The sequence below is a fragment of the Cardiocondyla obscurior genome, linkage group LG03 (assembly GCF_019399895.1).
Source record: "Cardiocondyla obscurior isolate alpha-2009 linkage group LG03, Cobs3.1, whole genome shotgun sequence".
NCBI lineage: Eukaryota > Metazoa > Arthropoda > Insecta > Hymenoptera > Formicidae > Cardiocondyla > Cardiocondyla obscurior.
Genome location: NC_091866.1, coordinates 2,206,876 through 2,226,787, shown reverse-complemented (window position 1 = coordinate 2,226,787; position 19,912 = coordinate 2,206,876). Strand labels below are relative to the sequence as shown.

At 49.6% G+C, this 19,912-nt stretch overlaps 1 protein-coding gene across 2 annotated transcripts in view; it reads right to left on the bottom strand.

Moving 5' to 3' along the window:
- Positions 1-19,912, bottom strand: part of Grh (grainy head) — a 93,321-nt gene that overhangs the window by 62,190 nt on the left and 11,219 nt on the right. The gene's annotated exons all lie outside the window — the stretch shown is intronic.

The window sequence follows — 19,912 nt, the reverse complement described above, 5'->3', positions numbered from 1 at the left end:
TCGTTCGCATTCAATGCCGAAATCGCGTCGCCCGTCCCCCATGCAGGGCCTCCCTTCTTTCCGGTGCACCGGCGATGCAGCGTCGGCTCTCACCGCGGTAAGCCGAGACCTCACCGCGATCGTATATCAATGGCTGTAGCCGCATACGTACGCTGCGCGAATAAATATAATTATAAGTACGAGCAAGGCTGGGGGACCACGCCCTGTCTCCGCTCTACTCTCTTTTTCTCTTCTCTTGCCGTCTCTCTGCGAGGCGAGGCACGCACTCCTCCTCGTCGTTTCTTTGCTCTCCCTTTCCCTCCCTCCCCCTCCCCGTTCCCTCTTTCTCGCTCTTTCTATCGGGCACTCCGCGATAGATAGGCTCGGGTCTAGATGTACTTCCATTTCTCCGCCGCGCCGCTGATACCCGCGTGTCGTGTTGCGTGCGAGATGTCTGGAGGCGGATCGAGCAAGTTCCTCGGAAGGACGTCGCGAGATCGATCGGCGATCGTCACGGATGACGATGAGAGAGAGAACGGCGGACGGAGAGAAAGGCGAGAGGTCTCTTAAAAATACACCGAATACGCGCGAATGTCCGCGGAGCTGGCGGTGGGACCTTTCTCTTTTGAGAATTAATCGGCGGAAAATTTTAATATATTCCCGCCTTTCCCTCTTAACGTTTTTTGACAATCAAAGGGAGATTTTGTTCTCCGGGATAATTAATTTAGATTCGAGATGATTGATTAAAGAAGCGGTGCGAGCCGAAAATTAATTCGGATGCGCGACGGAAATATTTAAATCACGGACGCTTCAAGAGTTCAATTTGCATGCATTAAGCCACTCGTCTGACATCTTTGTTCCCGCGCGTCGGTTTGATCGATAGCATTGTTTTTGATGGAGCGATCGGAAGACCGCGGTGCGTTATAGAATAAACAGCGAGCTTGAGATAATGGCTTTCCGATAAGTCGTCGAAGTCAGGAGGGCTTGAGCGGTACACATCTTGGGGATCAAATGTCACGAGGGAACACGCGTTAAGTCCGTCGATCCGTGTCTTTCATCGAGAAGCGCCTGCCTTTTGTCTACGGTCCGCTGCGCCGACCGTGATAGTTAACATGTATACCTTTATTATCTAAATGAATAGCTGTCATATGCACTTTATTGGACTTGCAACACTGTGACGCAATTTGAACGGCCTGACCCCGGGTTGACTTTCTAATGTACAAACTACGTTGCATTAGGAGCGGATTGATTTATTCAATTGAACCTTTCTCCGTCCCGAATCTTTCTTTCCTCGCGTTGAGACGTCCCGCGTGTCTAGTAAAGTAAAAAAAAAAAAAAAAGAAATACTTGCTATTTATTTAAAATAATTATTAATATTAATATAATAACGTATCGCCGTGCATAGTTATTACTTTTTAAAATCGCGTAGATCTCGGATACGATCGCGTTCACCGTGGAAAAAAAAGGGGGCAATTAGCGAAGCTCGTTCTCGCGTATTGCGATAAAAAACGCCCGGCGTCGCGGCATCTTCGGGATAAATTGCTTTATAAACGGAGGGACAGGGTCTTTCCGTGTAGTTTCCACGGTGCGCCCGGTATTCGCGGCCGCGCATCTCCGTTGACAAGAGGGTTCTACCGGCGATATGCCTCGTTGAAATGACCGAGCGTAAGCACTCCGGTCGACACTAAAGATAAAACTCGTTGCCGATGCGTTGCGGCTTATCGTGACATAATTGCCGGTGCGCGTTTTATTGTCGCCGACGCGGTCGGCGCGAGTTCCCGGTCTAATCCGCGGGCGCGGTGGAATTTATTGAATTACGGCACGTCAGTTTTCTTGTGAAAACCTAACATCTTCCGATTGTTTTCGAAAGTGCCGGGTGGAAGGACGGCGCGACGGACGAGACAATCCCCCGCGCGTTCTCGTTAGCGAATGAACTCCCCTGCGACCGTGCACTTATGCGGGTCCGGGAAATAATGCGACACACGCGTAGATAATACTTATCGCGCGGTAATTGCAAAGTCAACTCGCCGCCGAAGCGCGATCGTTAAGATACCCGAGGCGGCCAAGTTCTGCTCCGAAGCTGCTTTTGTGCTTTAAAGAGTATCGCGTTGCTCCGTTAAATTTAAATACAAACGCGCGACAAACACGAATATCTCGAGACGAGTCCTCGAGATTCGCGTGAGAATTTTATCTCTGCAAGCAGAGGCAGAGAAATCGCGCATTGGAATAAATTTCCATTGCGAAGTAGCATGAATTCGACGTAGAGGTCGGAGTGGCCGGTTGTGAAATTCGCATCGAAATTAATTGATTTCCAGGAACAGTTAATCACGCGCCGGAATACCGTCACAGCTCCGCCAAGATTTATGTAATTACCGATATTTATTTCGACATTTTGCATTTTGATTATCGATCGTGAGAAACTATAGAGTTTTGCGGAAGATGTTGATTGTGGCTCTTACCGTTCGTTGCGCGACGATCTTGAACTTACAGCGCTGACACGTTTAATAAGCATTTGCGCATTCCGCGAAGTAATTAAGCCGCGGACGATCGCCGGGAGATCCGAGTATCGATTAGACGCGTGCGATATAGTCAGGCGAGTGTTGTTTTAAGAAGGGAACCCTGACACCGTCGCGTCGTTATCGCGTCGTAATCGCGAGGTTGTTTTAGCGCCAGTGATAGAACGCGCGATCGTTAGGCTAATCCAACGAGTCCGGTGGCGATCAGGGAGACGAGATCTGGCGAACATCACCGCGCGCCAATCGCGACAACTTGATCGTGTGGCAACTCCACTCGACTACGCGAGATAAGAAAGATCGTCCGGCGGGAGAAGCGAGAAAGAGAGACGGACTCACGATTTCACGATTAATTCCGAGTCTCTGTTATCGGGCTGTTTATGGAGGAAACGTGGCAGCTGAGTTATGGATCGTAAAGCGGAGATCCATGGCAGTCGTTAAACACGCACTTGAATTCGTAATCTTTCGTGATTCGCGATCGTTACCGAACACGGCGCTCAGAACCGATCTGAAATCGCTCCTGCCCGCAAGTGATAACCGGAATCTCATTTCAGCCGAGATAGTCCGCGAATAAACGGGTATTTAATATAGTTTATCGATTATCGAGCAACGCGATTTGTACGGCTGATAAAAGTTTTATATGGCCCGGTGTACAAAGTCAAGGCGACAATTAAACCGACGCGCAATAATTGTTTTTTTTTTTAAAGGTTGACTGTCCACGTGCGATATTAACGGCAGAATAACGCGGATTAATAAGTAACGTGAAAATTGATAAGCGTGGAAGCGAGCTTACGCAAACTCCGTATCGGTTTGATTAAAACTACCGACTTTGAACAGAAACACGTTGTTCAAGGTTTAAGCGATTGTGCATTTCGATTTCAGCTGCGAGATCGAAGTGGGACTTTAGCCTCGCATGTTGTTTATGGCGCATAATATACGATAATTGTCTCGAGATAAAATCATCAATATATAATTACATACTATTACGTTCTCGTTACATGTACGTGCATCTTTCGAATTATCAGCCTAACTCTCCGCATCCTGCAGGCGAGAATACTTCCGTTCCTTCATAATTGCCAATGTTCAAATCTTATTTTCTAAGTCGTCGCGCACTTTGCATTACAAGAGACATTTAACTAGAAAATAACCGTCCGTCGAGAATTTTTCCAAATCGCGACGAAGAAGTGAATGATAACGGTCTTATATTATTTCTTCGATAAAAAGCTGTAAAAATTTAATGAGAAAAATATAGCAATTATAAACTTTTTTTTTGTTCGCGACACGCTCTATCATTACATCCGAGCGGTTGGAAAATTAAAAGATTTTACGGTAGAAAATTCCAATTGCGACTTGCCTTCGCCGCAGCCGCGTAACTCGCGTTGTCATCCAGCGATTCGCACGAATATTCCGTCGGGGGTTACCGAAAGGAAGAAGATCTCGCGGTGATTTGTGAAAAGCGGTGCGTAAGGAGTTCCACAAACGTGCGAATCGCGTAATTAAGCGTCGCCGTTATTGCGGAATAACCGGCCGGTCGTTCCGGAAAATGGGAGCGCGATGAAAGTCATCCCTTGCGCTTACTCGCGGGATATATGCAAAGTCGTCGTCGCGAGCCGTCGTAAATCAGAGGCGTTCCCTCTCGTCGCGAGAAAAACAGCTGCCCGCGAGGACGACGGCGACGTCTCCGAGGGCGTGAGCCGATACGCGCGTGTGTGCGCGCTCCGACAATGCGCGAGATAGCACAAGGCCCCGCTAATTCCGGCCGATTGTGCTCCCTCCGTGGCTGTCGTTCAAGCAGCAGCTAAAAAAAAGCAACCTGACCGTAGATCCGACCGCGGACAGCTGCCCTCGACTCCGCCGCCTCGTCTGCCTACTTTACTAGCGTTGAATTCTTTCTCATTGACCGAGCGGCGTTCGTCGACTGAGAACGAGGCGAAAATGAAATGTGTCTGAAGAACTCTTCTCTCCTTTTTTTTCTTTTTCTTTTTTTTTTTTTTTTTTCGTCCTCTGCGTGTGTGACTGACACGAAGCGCGACCTCCTGTGCACCGCCACCGGTGCGGCGACTCGGCCGTCGTGAAAAGATAGCTCTTCTCCCGTTGAAAGAGATTCTGCGGAACCAGATTCGCACGTGATGCAACGTCGGTTTACGCTATCTAAACTCCCCGCTCTGATAAATGATCGTAGTTTACCATTAATCCTCGCGATAAGCAAGATTTCTCGATAGCTGATATATTTACTTATTAAATCTTATTGGCCGTTTCCTTTAACCGGCCGTTTCTCTCTTCGAGCTGATATTATCTCCGGTTTTTAGAGAAACACATCGGGCGATATACTTTTCGCAGCCGCCTCTAAATAAACTGCATATTTTATCGCTATAATCATTATCTATCGCGCCGTGCCTTGCGTTACGCAATATCGTTACGCGAGGCGGATCGCGTATCCGCTTTTGAGCGTTAATAATTCGCGAAGCGAACGTGCAGTTTTGCTCGAATTCTCGCGAGCTGCCGTGTCGTTTCAATGATCTCCCGTGACGGCCGAAGGAAATTTAACTCGGCGGTATCGGGAAGCAGTCCGCGGATAGATCCCGTAAAGAATTCGCGGAGCAGGAGGTAGGAAAACACACCCATGGATCTGTGCCCCCTTTCCTTCCCTCCCCGGACACGAGCGTGCCGGTATACCACGCGCACACGGGGGCACCCATGCGAGAATAATCCGTGAGCGACACACGCAAATTGCGCACGCACAAGCCCACACGGAGCTTTCTCCGGTCTGACGGCGGTCGGACCGGAGAACTGGGTGTCCGATGTCCGTCGGATCCCCGCTTTTCTCTCGCCGGGTGTCCTCGAGACAGGGATTGAAACCGTATATCATTTCGGATGGACCCTGATCCTCCTCGCGCAGCACGAGAAAACGTATTTCTGATACACGCTACCTTGTTTAAACTCGGGCGATATTTATTGATTACAGAAATGTAGGCTGGATTCGACATTAGCTCGGAACAGGGAGATGTAATTTTTCCTCGAGTTTTCCGTACGTTAAAGATCATCGAGGGAAGACGACCGCTTTCGACTTTACAAGTTACTAAAAACTTGTCATTAATATTAATTAGCGATGGATTTAAATTTCGCGGAGAAACATAAAGCGCCCGAGACGTTATTCGGCCATTAAAATAATCGCGCTGGTTATTTATTAGCAATGCAAAGAGGCAAGCTCGTGATAATAAATAAATATGGATTTAATTAAGGATCGTGGCTTCGTGCTTTGAGTTTGGTTACACTGACCGCGGAGGGACAAGAGGGAAATGTACGCGCGACTGTATCGGATGAGCGACGGGTGGCGGGAAAACGCGGCTCGTTTACTCCCCGAGTGTCCGCGGAGTCGCGTGTAAACAAGCGGCCGCGCGTGCACGTTGCACGTGTCACCGCGCGTCTCCTACTCGCGGCCGATTCTCTCCGTCCGACCTGTGCTTCTCCGCGCTCTGTCGCTCCTTCCCGCTCCTAGGTACCACGGCCGGACGCCGAAGTGCTCGGCGTTCGAGACTGCCTCTCGCGACCCGCGGTAAGCAAAGCAAACGACCTTCCGTGGAATCTGGACAACCTGTCTGCCCGCCTGCAGCCGCCGAGACCAGGCCTGCACTTGTTCTGCACACGAGTCCGTTTCTCTCTCTCTCTCTTCCCCTTTCTCGTTTGCCCGTCTTTCTCCGTCGCCCCGCCATCCGTCTCGTTTCTTCAAGGCGCTAACCGCGTCGAGGGTGTTTTAACGCGACCCTTAGGCGATCATTAACCTCACGAAGACCGGGTTAAGATGATCATTATATGCGCCGTAGTCGCGCCGCCAATGCCCGAGCGATATCTCGAGATTCCATGAATGAAACCGTACCCTATCTCGTTATCCTTAGTCTCGCGTGCTATAAACCAGTTATCACGACTTTCGATGCTTTTACTTTCAGTGCGATCGGCGCACCATCGATCCCGAGGACTGTCTTGGAAAAGTCCTTGCGTCGATTTAGAGGAACTTGAAGAAATAACGAGTCTCGGGAAAATTAATTACGAATCACAGACACGTGATAATTGAGTAAACGCGATAATTTAATGAAATGAATTCATTAATACAGCCTCCTGCGTGTTTGTGCTAAATGTTTACTGCGATATAAATCTTATTTCATTTTGCAATAGTTAATTTTTTTTTTTTTTATTATCATATCTCGCATTTCTTTCGATGCCCAATTAAATCTTTAAAAACACGGGGAATAAAAGATAGTGAAAATTAAATTTGTATTTGCGTCAGAGACGTGGAATTTTGGGAGGAGGGGGGGGGGAAATTCACGATGTGCGGTTTATGTGCGACTTGTCAAAACTCAAGACCAAAATCTCAGGTAAGCGCGGCGCATCACGGCTATTTTAGAGCCTACCGATGAATCACCTACGCGTTTCCGAATTCGAATGACAAACGTTTATTGCCACCTCGGACAAAAACGCTCTTTGTGGACTTCGGCCTTTTCTCTCTTCTTCTCACCGCTTCGTTTTCTTTTCCATTACGCGTTCGTTTTCGCTCGTCTCGGTCGCTCGCACACATTCGAAATTCGTTTGCGAATCGTCTTCACCGGGTATCTTTACGATTAACGTGTGCGCTGAAGCGCGAGAAATATTTTAGCAGTTTCGCGGAGCGTTTTTACTACGCGCGAGTTCCATCTCGCCGGCATAAATCCGCGACAATCTTATCGAATCTCGAGTAAATAATCCCTCGTTCGCATTCCTTCGACGCGACATCGCTTAACTGAAATCGATTATCTGTCCGTATCCCCCGCGATATTTTTTTTTTTCTCGTCACCGTTTCCGCCTCTGGATCGCTATAATCGCGCTCGCCGATTGGATCGGGATGCCGGAGCGGGTTTTCCTTAATCGCGGGTTTTCCTCGTTATGAGAAATGCGAACCGGTGCGCATTTGAATATCGAGGCGCGCACCGGTCGATTCGCCCGCGAAGGCGATCTTATTAATTACGACCGTCGGTTATGAAATACACGCGGCCGCGCCAATTTCTCGTTCATTCATTAACCGCCTATATAATTGCGCCGGTAAGTGCACGGCGGCTGTAAAGTATTCCCGGACGACGCCACGACGCACGCCGATAATTATCACGGCCGATGGGTATCGATCGCCGGGACGCGGATGATATATCGCCTAGCGCGAAACGGCTGCCGCGAAAATTGTGGTAAATCGAGGGTAACGCGCCGCGATTCGTTAACGAGCTTATCTTGAATCGGCCGATTATCGGCGCGGCGCTCTCATTAACAGACCACGACGAGCGGGTCTTCCCCCCCCCCTCCCTCCCCGTTCCTCTTTCGTCGTCGTAGGTGATTTCTTAAGCGCGGCCCTTCGATTATCTCGGGGGAATCGCTCCAAGACTACTCGCGAATTCCTGCAGCCGAGCGATAACTGTCGGCGAGATGGCAACGATCGTCACCGTTACGCTAATCGAGTACCCCGCCGGGATAGGTGCTATTAAGTTCACGACCGCGAATCGATCGGCAGATTAACGTCCGACGTCTATTGATTTATATTAGCATGCCGGATTATTAATCAAAGCGGTCTTGGCGCAACGGAGCGCGTTTACGACTTCTGCGATTTGTTAACCGCGCGCGTGTCAGATTTTGACAAGTGATCGGCCATTCAGCGAAACGCGCTTAAGACGTCAATGGAAGTAAATTACCGCGAGGTATGACGTATCAATCGTTCGCGCAAATATACTTTTCGTATACGCTGCCGTGAGTCGATTGGGAACGACGGGAAGCATTGACACGGTTACGAACAGCATCACGCGCCGAGCGTAAATCATAATGATAGCTGTTATCATTAAATTGCTAATATTAGCAAAAAACGATGGGTACGAATGTTAAACCGAGTACGGAAGAATGATAATTTCGCCGTTGATCGTTTGAGGATGTCCAACGATCGCGAAGGCCGTTATTAAATTTTTGCCCTCGGCCGTACGCTTCGCGAACACGCCGATGATTTTACCTCAGCTGAATCTCCAGCTTTGAGAAACACGGAAGAGAATAATAGTTCAATATGCATATTTAAATATTAGCATGCGACAATGTTAATTATTATGCTAATTTATCGCGTTAACACAATTTACGCGCTGGTTTACCGTGGCATATAATTATTGCGAATAGGAATTGCAACGAAATTGTTTCACCGTAAAATAATTAATAATCATGTATATAGCTATTGAAAATCGTGTTTGAATTACTAAATCAGTATCAACGAATGCAGATGTGAGGAATTAATATTAAATTACAAAATATCGAGTGGTATCTTAAAATCAAAACGCCGAGATATTGTCCAACGTTTATCGTATTTACTATATTTTAATTTTGACGCTTTCACATTCTAACCGTGCAAGGCGCACTTGACAATAAAAACGCACGCTACCGCGGATTGCGTCATATTTTTGTGCGGTACCGAAGTCGGAATTATTAAATCTACGGTTCACCGAACCCGCTGTCCAGCGAGCAGATCTAATGGCGGGCGTAATAACACACGGTATAATAACATACGGCCGATCGCGGCGTAGGAGAGAGAAAAAGAAGAGAGGCCGCGGAGAGCGTAATCGCAAATCGAGCGAGACCGCGATACCGTCGTTTATCGGGCAAGTCGCAATCAGCGGGCAAGACACCCGTGTTACGCTCGGAGAGCAGCGTGGGCAACGAGAGCAAAGCGAGATCCGCGCGGGTCCAGACAGATGGATAGGGAACTCGCGCGCGCGCGCCTCCCCCGGTTTTCCGGGACGCGCGGATCGAAGAGGGGAACGCAGCGGAGAGTTCGTTGCCGCGAAATCACTTACTGGACGTCGGGAGTCGGAGGCGCGTCTCTGCTCCTCTCCCTTCCGTGGCTCCCTTCGAGCCCTGCGCGCGGCCGACGGAGCCCCAGCCGGGGGACCCGACGCATTGCGAAATTATTGCCGAGCGTGTACCGCGTTAAAGGGTGTTATTACGTGTATCTGACGGCCGGGACTCGGCCGAGAGCTCGTGGTACATTTCCACGAGCGCTTTTCGATCGCCCGTTCGCTCGCCGCGGCGAGCAAAAAGGCCACCGACTCTCGATCGCGTTCCTAGATAGATAGCGCGAGCCGGCCGCAATTACCCCTACCGCCGAGCGCGAAATCGTACAAATTAACGTGCGCCCGACGACGAACAGCCTCCGCGACACTCCCTACCGATCGATTACGGCGTTTCCTCGATCTAATTCCAGCTGCTGATCGCGCGTCGCGATTAATATAACACAATCGATTGGATGGAGTCTCTACAGACCCCCGGGAGCTGTTTCAGTAATCTGTTCAATTTGTAAAGCGGATACTTCTCGTCGATCCGCGTTTTCCCTTTTTTTTTTCATCACGTCGCAAAATGCATCTGATTGCGCAACCATAACATTAATACGGCGGAGAGCTCGAGTAAAAGCGAGCGAATGAAATATACGCCGATGAGAAGCCATCGAAAATCTCGCATATCGTTTAATCGGGACGCGGTGTGCAACAATTGATTGCGAGCATGTCGGCTATTGGCAGCTGCGAAACGGAGGAAATCGGCCGTCGATTATTACGCCATGCGTATCGATTATCTCGGTGCACTGCCGGCATAAAAGTCCGCTGCCTCTTACTGGCCGAAGAATGTAAATAATACCGGGATGATTATTTGCGATAAATCGCGCCGTCGAAGTGCGTCGCGCGCTCTCGAACGTTTCTCCGCGGCGATTTCATCGGCACGATTATCGACGTTTTTTTTTCTTCGTCCTTTTTTTCTGTCTTTTAATTTTCTCGCGTCCGAACGAAACGAAACGTAACGTGGTTCTTTCGCGGTGTTAGACTTACACGCGGCATCTCGCGAGATAAGGCGCGCAATTACGTTCTCCGTCCGACCGACACGGCCGACAATACTCTTTAATGACTAATAATTTCGAGCGATGCTGATAATTATGAAACCGCGGCTCGATTTCGCGATTACCTTCTCTCGTAATAGGCGCGCCGGGTTGTCGTCAAACGGCAGAAAAAAAGCGGAATATCGAAATTCTCGCGGAATTTACTAATTAACGGACGGCCAAAGAGACGCGTCGCTCGGATGCGCTAATTGCTTACTTTCCTCAGTCTCTTATCGTTTTGGAGATACCGTCGCGCCACGACACGCTCTGATACGGGCTCGAACCACTGTCGATGGGAAATTTGCAGCATCCAAGGTTTTTTATCGTCTTTGCTAGACGAGAATACCATCTCGCGAACAGAAGAGACAAGACGAAGAGAATGCCCGCTGACAGGTACCATCGTAATTCGATAAACGTACCAGATCGACGATTTTGCGCCGGTTTTCTGGATAGCCGCTCGCATCGGACGCCTAACGCTTCTCGATCACGTGGCATCATGGCAATCGCCCGAAGAAGGGAGAGCGTATTGGAGAACGAGCAGAATCATTGTCGGTGAGACCAGGACGGTGAGATTGCGCGACAGAAACGGAGCGAGAAGGAAAGAAAAACGGTCGAGAGAAGCGCGAGAGGCGGGTGACGGAGGGGGCTGGCGGGGAAAGGGAGACGAGAAAGGGCGAGGGGAGGCCGAGGGCGGGAGGACGAGGGAGGCAGCCAAGGTACGAAGGACGGCGGTGGGAATTAAAAGGGGAGACGAACGACGACGCGGAGGTCCGGCGCTTTTCCCCGTAGAGGACTGGACCACGTCTCGCGGCGGCCATCTTGCCCTCCGACATCCTCCTTCCTGCCCTCCGGTCGCTCCTTCTTCTCCTCCTCATCTCCGTTCACGAGCGCGGCGGCGTGGTGTGCGTGCGCGTCTCCCTGCACCGGGCGCTGCCTTACATCTTACTTCCTCACCTACTCGCGTACCTCGCGCGAGCGCGCACCAGCGAGCGGGAGCGGCGGACGCTCGTCCGCTCGTTGCGCCGGATGACGCGGCGACGCGGCCGCGCACAATGCTCCAGCGGATTATCCCGGACCTCCGCGCTAAGGCCGCGATCACAATGGGACGCAGAATGCACACGTCACTCCGCTCCAGAATGCGCGGGGCTTGAACGCGGGCCCCCTCGCGATCCGCCGCGCTGATCGTCGCGGCCCCGCGCGTCCATTGTCAAGCGAGCTCCGCGCGCTAGACGACTGTTAGCGTGCTATTTCTCGCGAGCCGCCACGCCTATTGTAAATTATAATAACGCAGATTATAATAACGAAGGAATTCACGGGATGCTGAATTGGATTGCGGCGGAACGGGCGTCTACTTTCGCAAGCAAAAAATACCTCGCGTGTGTGACCTCCGTTCGCAAGGTGGTCGCGCACGGGAATATTTTCACCGGGGGAAAATATTAAAATTTCATCTTAGAAAAGCATAGTAGGAAGTTTCTAAAGATACCGCGTTATAAAATTGTTAATGGCTCTTGCGTGTGTTTGCTTTCAACTTATGAATATAGTACGTAAGACCGTACCAATCTGCGGTCAATATTCTGCAATCTGTATGACATTTCGCACGAATTCTATCAGGAAAAAGTCCCACTCTGCGTATAACAAATGTTAAAAATTTCGTAGAATGAGTATAACGTCATCGTGGCTTAATGAAAATTTTTTTTTTAATTGTTTCAAGTATTAGTGTCGTAGACGACACATCCGCTGTTTATAACGATGTTACGAAAGTATCTCAACACCCTCCGTCATAACTCCGACGTCATATTCCGCAACGACGATTTAACACGCTGCATCAGAATTAAAGCGCGTTTTAGCATACAAAAGACTATTCACTTGGCAAATGCCAAACAGATCATTGCATACGCGCATTGTTGCCGGACAAGTTGAAAGCGATCGCCCGGCGTAAAGAAGCAATCGACAGCACTTAATTCCATTCATGCCGGCGTGCGCTCGCGCCCGTATTCAACCGGTTGCGAACCTGAATGAAGTAGCGCCGTGTGTCGTCAAACTAGCGTGGAAACAAATCGCGATCGCGCGGCCCGACGTGAGCGCATCTCCACGGCGAGGCAGAGGCCTCTCGTTGGATTCCTCGGCTGCTCCCCGCCTGTCATTTAGCGTACCGAGCCTCCCGATAATTTACGACCGCCCGATATGGAAATGCGCCGGGTTTATCGACGTGCACGCGTCCCGCGCGCGTAAACACGTATCCGCGATGTATCCGCTGATGCTGCGCTGGACCGAGCCGTTTACCACTGGCATCAGGATCGCTCAATTTTCACGGGACATCCAGTCGCCGACGTTTCATCTCGGTCTTTTCGCGTCGGCGGCAGACTCGAGATACGAAGCGTTCTTTATTCACGCATATACGCGTCGATTTAAAAATTACGTAATTTCATGGACGTTTTAGAAAACGGTGTCTCGAATACCTTTAAGTTCTCGCTCCGCAGAAATTTAACGTGACGTGAGATATGTACTACGTGAGCGACGTTAAATATCGAACGGGGGAGAGTCGTGCTTTTTTTTTTTTCCGATATTATCTTAGCGTCGCATCCCTAGCCGGCGGGCACGTATCGGACGGATTTTCTTGCGTGTGTCCGATGCGTGCCGTCGCTTCATGCATGCGTGCACGCACGCGTCCTTCTTATTTCGGCTTTTTGCTCCGCGGCACACCGCGCGCAATATAAGGACATGACCGACCGGGGGGAGACAACTAATTGGATTTTTTCCGCGGACCGAAGACGCGCGTTTAAAGGGCCCCCAGCTTGTAAAAGTCGCCTCGCTCTTTCTCTCGTTCCCTTTCTTTTTTTTTTTCCTCCCTTCGTCAGAGGCCCTTTTATATCCGACTGCGCTCCGCGGCTGTCGCGGGAGCGATTCACGTGCGGGAGCGGATGCGCGATCTGGCGCAGCAAGAGCTATTCCCGCGTTCCGGCGATTTGCCGATCTGAATACTGGCCATTTAACGATGCGTGCGAAATAACAGACATTTACCGGGACGAGAGAGATGGTGATCCAAGCCCTCGTTGCTCGGTCGACACGCGAAATCTATCTGGGCGGAAGCTGCGGAGGTTCGCGGACGTATCCGGAGCTAATGGAGCACGACCGAGTTCTCGCTGCCACGAATAAAAAAAATCGCCTAGTCGATTTTGCGTTTCCGTCGCGCGGCGGGAAACGAAAATCGTCCGTGAGTAAAGATAATTGGGCGAGTCTCGGCGTAATAACAATTTTAATTAAGTCGGATGTTAAGTTGGTCGATTAATCGACCGGTGGAAGATTCTGACAAAGGAATCGGCTCGACGGGCGTTTTCAATTTGCATTTATAAGCATCGGACCATCGAGGATTATCTTCGAGGCACCGGGGGGGAAAACGATCTTCGATTCACGGGAGCAAGAGCTCGGCGATCGGCGACGGTTGATTTCACTTCTCGGCGGAGTCATACGTAACACTTACCGTCGCGCTAGGTCCGTATGCAAATTCGCCGACCGCGGGAGATAGGCGGAAAAAAAATATAGAAAGGCGGAGGGGGGAAAAAAATCAGCGATATCGCTCGCCGCGAGGAAATATATTGGCGGGCCGATACGCGCGGCAGGTCCCCGCATTCGCGTGCACACGTGCGCGATTTACGCCGTTGCGCCGTATCGTAATTATTTACGGGCACAAACGGACAAATTTGTCTTCGCGTCGGCCGATTTCTATTTCTGACCGAGCTGCCAGAAGCATACACGCGCGTGCACGATCGCACGAGACCGTATCTGAATCGCTGTCTATTTATATCGGTGTGTCGGGATCGCAAAAAAAAAAAAATTGCGCGGAACGCGTTGCGAAATCGACATGGAGATTTCTTATCTCTGATCCTAGCCGCGATTTTGCGTGAGGTCGCAGGATGGACGGTGGCTTAGTTTTTTCCCCACTGTCGCGAAAGGCGAGTCACTCTCGTTAGCGAATACATCGAGGTTCAGTAATTTTTTTATTTTTATTTTCCCTCCTCTCCGCCGATCGTTGCGTTTAATTATGCGTAATCGCGCGGGATCGGGAAAGGCACAGTGTAAATGAGAAATACGAGGCACCGAAGAAGCGTCGTTTATGAAACGTAAATCATTCGGTGATGTATGAACGTTTAGCAAAGGGTATCATCATCGTTGAAAAACGCTGACTGCTTTACGATAGAAACGATGTTTATCGCGCGGTGGCATCGGTAGATTTTTTTCTCTCCGTGACAGTGTCCTCGCGGGAGCGTGTGACAAAAAAAGAAAAGATCTAAAAAACGCGCAGAAATAAAATGTATCCCGCGGGCAAGCGTCGATTAAGCGAGTTAATCGTAACAAACGTAGCGTTGTAAAATAAAAAAAAAGGAGAGAATAAAGAGCCAAGCGTCGATTATCTTTTCCACGTCTTTGAAAGAGCAACGTGGAATGGACCGCGAAGCTGCTTCGTGGAAGCTGGCGACGCGGCAAGAAACGGACAAGGGACAAACGAAAGAGACGCACGCGGAGCTCTCGAGCTGATGCATTCTCGTTTCCACGAACGAGAGAGAGAAAGAGAGAGAGAGAGAGAGAAACGGTTTTTACGCCGGTGCACCGTCATTACGGCAATTTGGTGCGCATACGAAACGCGTCTGGCCTCCGGTAATCCAAAAATTCGCGGGATACGGACGGCGGCACTTTCACGAACGACCGAAGAGATCTCATTCCCGGGCGGTATACTTAAGCGGGAACCCACGCGATACAACTTTGCATACGCTCGCGAACACGCGGCAATTTGCGCCAGCCGATCGGTCCTTAATGCTGACAATATAACACGCGCGTGCAATTGAGCGCCGTGTCATTCGGCTATTTTAACATGACGTCTTTACTTGGAATATATCGCGAGGCCCCGGCGCTGATTAATGCGATAGGCGTCGCTATCACATTCGTTAACGATACGCGTTCTGTTTCATTTCCCAGCCCCGCGCGAGGCTCTAATATTATGCATGGAGCTGCGCAATGCTCATTGATAATTCCCGACGCTCCGCGATTAATGCAATTTACATAATGCAGCGCTCGCGCCCGCGATCCCGTCGGCGCGGGCACTCCGCGCTTCTCCGAGAAGCGTATGTGGAAAATCAAAGTGGAAAAGAAGGAATATATCCCGGTGCCATGGCGCATTCTCGAAATCGATCTCGCCGTGCCCGCAGGTACACGCGGATATATCGGTGCCTCCACGGCCGGGCGTTAATAGGCCACCGGTAACTTACACCGGGCGGACGCGCGGCTGTTATACGACGGGACACAAACCGAGAGAGGATGCCGGGTTGTAAACGTAGAACCGCCCCGTGGGGAGATCTGTCAAATAAATAATCCACGAAAAGCGCGTCGTGCGTGTGCGTAGACTCTCTCTTTCTCTCTTTCTCTCGCGCGCGCTCGGCGTGACGTCACATCCTCGAAAACACTATTATTATACCTCGACCATCTCCGCCGGCGCATTAGCATAGATTACGCCGCCGCGGCCCTCGAGCGGTGCTCGGTTTCTCGCCATTAGACGATCGCCATTGTGGAGACTGGCATACGAGATTGTATTTGCACCGAAGCGCGTCCCATTGACGGAAAACACGGTGATCGGCCACGTGTGAAGTCGTCGCGCGTACGTTATAATTTTCCGACCGGCGACGCGCGGAGGAAGAAAAAAAAAATCAAAAAAATCTCGGAGCGCCTCGAGATAAACCACCGGCACGGCTTTCCGCGTGGGATCAACGTCGTGGATCACCACGCGGGCGAATTGCGGAATCGCGTGAAACGGCGCAGTTTTGTAGGTCGACCCGCGACGTCTCCCGCGGGACCGTTATTAATATCCATTATTTTAGCGTAGCGGAGAAACACGGCCGACCGCCGATAAGATCTTATCCGAGAAAGAGACGGTGATCGATCGGCGCGGCGGACCCGTTTGTCGTGAGTTATTTGTAAAACGGCTGGAAAGTCGCCCCGTTGTCGCCGGGCGCGATCGATTAGCTCGGCCGACCCGTATCGGGGACCAATCTCTCGCAGCGTCCGGCTAATTGAAAAGACGGAATGCGTGGGAGGATATTAAGTCGTATCGCGTTGCGCAAAATTGGGTGGCAGGAAACGGACGATAAATTAACCGCGCATGAAATCGTGGCGTTTCTTCCCGCTGTCACTGATACGGTAATTCACGTGCACAACGCGGTCTTACGTCAGTATCCAGCTATAATTATCGTAAAAGTGTCTTATTCGCCGTACGTTGACAGGTAACGATATATTTATAGCGCGGTTTTTTTTCTTTTTTATTATTATTATTTTTTTTTACGATAGATGGTGCAATTTGAGATTTTAATGAAACGTTAATTGTTCGAGAACGAACGCTCACCTCCGCGATCAGATTAAAATGTTCCGCGAGCGCATTTACTAAGTACGAGATGAGCGGCGACGGGATAAAACCCGGCCAGGTCGATTTGGGACTTGTCGAAAGCGAGATCCGTTCACCTCGCGCTCCCTTTAAGCTACTTATTCCGCGGCTTAAACTCGTTCGCGGTCGCTCGCCCAACGGCGAAATCCGAGACAGGTTCTCAATTTAAGATGGATCAATCCGTCGTGACGGATAATCTCGGGAGGAACTCGAATTAAAAGGACAGGAGGAAAGACAGACGTGCCGTTTCCATTTTGCACGCTGACAATTATAGGACGGTATTTGATCCGCGACTGTCGATCCACAGCGAAATAATCACCTCACATTTTATTCGAGATCAAAATAAAACGCCGCCGAATATTTAATAACGTCAGATAAAGAACTCTGCCGCGAGCGATTTGTGTCTGTAATTTTTTTTTTTTTTTTTTTATTTTATTTCTATCGCAATTCGACACGATATCGCGCACATTTGAATATATTAATAAAATTATTTGCGCGCCCTACAGAAGTGACAAAGCACATTGGACGTTCTCACGTCTTGATAGACGTTTATGCAATGCCTGATTAAATTGATGAAACGTTAGGCGCGATTATATTGAACGGTTGCGCGACGTTGTGTGCGAGGTAAAATGCACCGCGCTTTTCTTGAATATTTATATCAATAACAAGCATCACCTGTCATATTCACTCATTCATATCACGCACCTACGCACGTCAGCTTAACCAGTTCCCTTTGAGTCAGTCTCCAGCCCGAGATGTTTAGAAACATCAAAGTAATGCTCTTTCTCAAACGTTTGAAAATTAACACGAATTATTCCTATATTAAGTTCTTTCGACGTATGCAATATATTTATCTTACTGACAATGCAGTCGAGAAATTAGATACATATCTCTTCCGTTTTACACTTGTAAGCTGGGTTTCGCGGAAAAATATACCGTGCGCGAATTATAAACAGTTAAGCCTGCGCAAACCGAATAAAAGAAAAGAATTCGCGCGGGGCTCGTTTTCTTATTTCCTTCTTGAGACCACGGGCGAACGGAAAGGAATGGGCTCCTTTCCTCTTTTGGTGCTTCTTTTCTCTCTCTCTCTTTCTCTCTCTCTCTTTCTTCATTCCTATGGTTGTGGACGACCAGCGGAAAGAGATTGAGAGAATACGAGGGGATTCTTTTTTTGCGGGCTGCTCTCTGATCGTGGAGAGCTAGACAAAAGAGAATAGCGGAGAAGCCCTCTAGGGGCTCCTTTCTTGCTCGTCTCTCTCGATTGCGGAGAACGAAGGAATTCAATTCGGAATGTTTCCTTTTAAAAGAAATTATTTGCTATTAATTATTTGCCGCGCTCTTCGAGGCGGAGCGCAGAAAAATTAAGTATTTTTACGTCGCCGAAAAACGTCGTTCCTTAACAAATATTACAAGAGAGGTACGTATTTTTTTTTCTTTCTTTTTTTTTTTCGTTTTGTTTCGAAAGTTTGAAATTTAACACGAGACAATTCCTTTAACAATGATCGATATCGCGGAAGAGAGTCGCGTTTGAAAACGCGAGTGATTTATGCGAGATTTCGCCAAGGTCTTTTTTCTCCTTCACGTCGATTGTTGTCGAAACTCATGGTGACGCGCTCTGAAGGTGCGAAGTGAAAGGGAACTCGAATTTTCGAAGATCGCTACGGAGGAGGTACCTATCTCGGTGAGAGAGGCCGTTTCTCGGGAATGAGTCGGTCGAATATTTCAATCTGTTTGCGCTCGGACCGTGTATTCCGAAAAATTGAAAGGCGAGGTACGGACGAGGAGGAAAAAAGAAGCGAGAAGGGAGAAAACGGCTGGGTCCGCTCGTGAAAGAGCCTCGCTCGAGAAACGGGGAACGGAGGCTGAATTCGGCGGGCGAGTCGACACGCTCGCCTCGTAATAACGGAGGGGGGGTGAGGTGGGACCGGGCGGGGAAAAAATGAGCGGTCGCGTGGAGAAGTAACGCGGTTTTTCTCTCGCGGTGCTCAAGGTCTTCCCGCGCGCGCATATCTCGCGCCGATTAATCGCGCGGCTGATTTTTATTTATCGCAAGAGTGCAAGGTGGCCGCGCGCCGGTGTGCGTACGTGGTTGATGGTTATTGGCTCGCGTCGATATTCCGCGTGTCGGAGAACGGCGCGCGTAACTCGCGCCCGTATGCGCGCATACACGCAAAATGGTATAGTCTTCGTTGCAATAATAATTTCTACGTAGCAACGTGACTTATCCGCGCCGCTCGCGGCTAAATACGCGCAATGATTGTTAATTGTCGACGCCGATACATGCGCCAGATAGCGCGCCGTTCCTCGAGCGCAATGCACGTGCACTTCCACTCGGATTCTTTTCCGCGACGACCACGCTACTGTCCGTGTAAACAACCTGTTTGCGATAATTCGCTGACAATAAAAATTCAGCGGAAAGAATAATCGTCGATCGAGGCGATTTTTTTATTTCCTCGACGCGCGCGGACGTCATCAGGGCTTTATCAGATCGCTCGTGATTTTTTCGCGTCTCTGGAAAAGCACCAATCGGTTCCCACCTGCCTAGCGCCGAATTAACGTTTATTCCATCTCGATCGATTCGATCCGAAGCGTGGTTATTCTCCAGACTCGGATTGAGTCGCTTCTGTAAAGCCCCCTTCTCCGTGTACTTGGTTCCCTCGCAAAGCGGGATAGAATCGCCCCGCGTAACTCGTAAAAGTCCGCAATTATTACTCTCGTTTCGGTCGTAATCTCGTAAATACGCGCGCTAACGAAGCGCAGAATCTCCGCGTTCATTTGCGGGCCGTAACAAGCTGCGGTGCTGACATTTAGCTTATCCCGCGATTTTTTCGTTATGACCTTTGCCGCGTCTCTTCGGGTCCTCCTCGTTTCAATATATTATCACCGCGAGTGCTCCCCGGGCGTACAAGTACATGTATCCGGCAATCGCGCCTTTATCTCCCAGCGTCTCTCAAGGATACAAACAAACGTGATTCATTCTCATTAATCTTTTTTACCCGCAGGTATTTTTATAGCGCGGCTATAAGCGACGCGATTATTAATCAGTTTACGGCGCGACATATATTCATAATATAA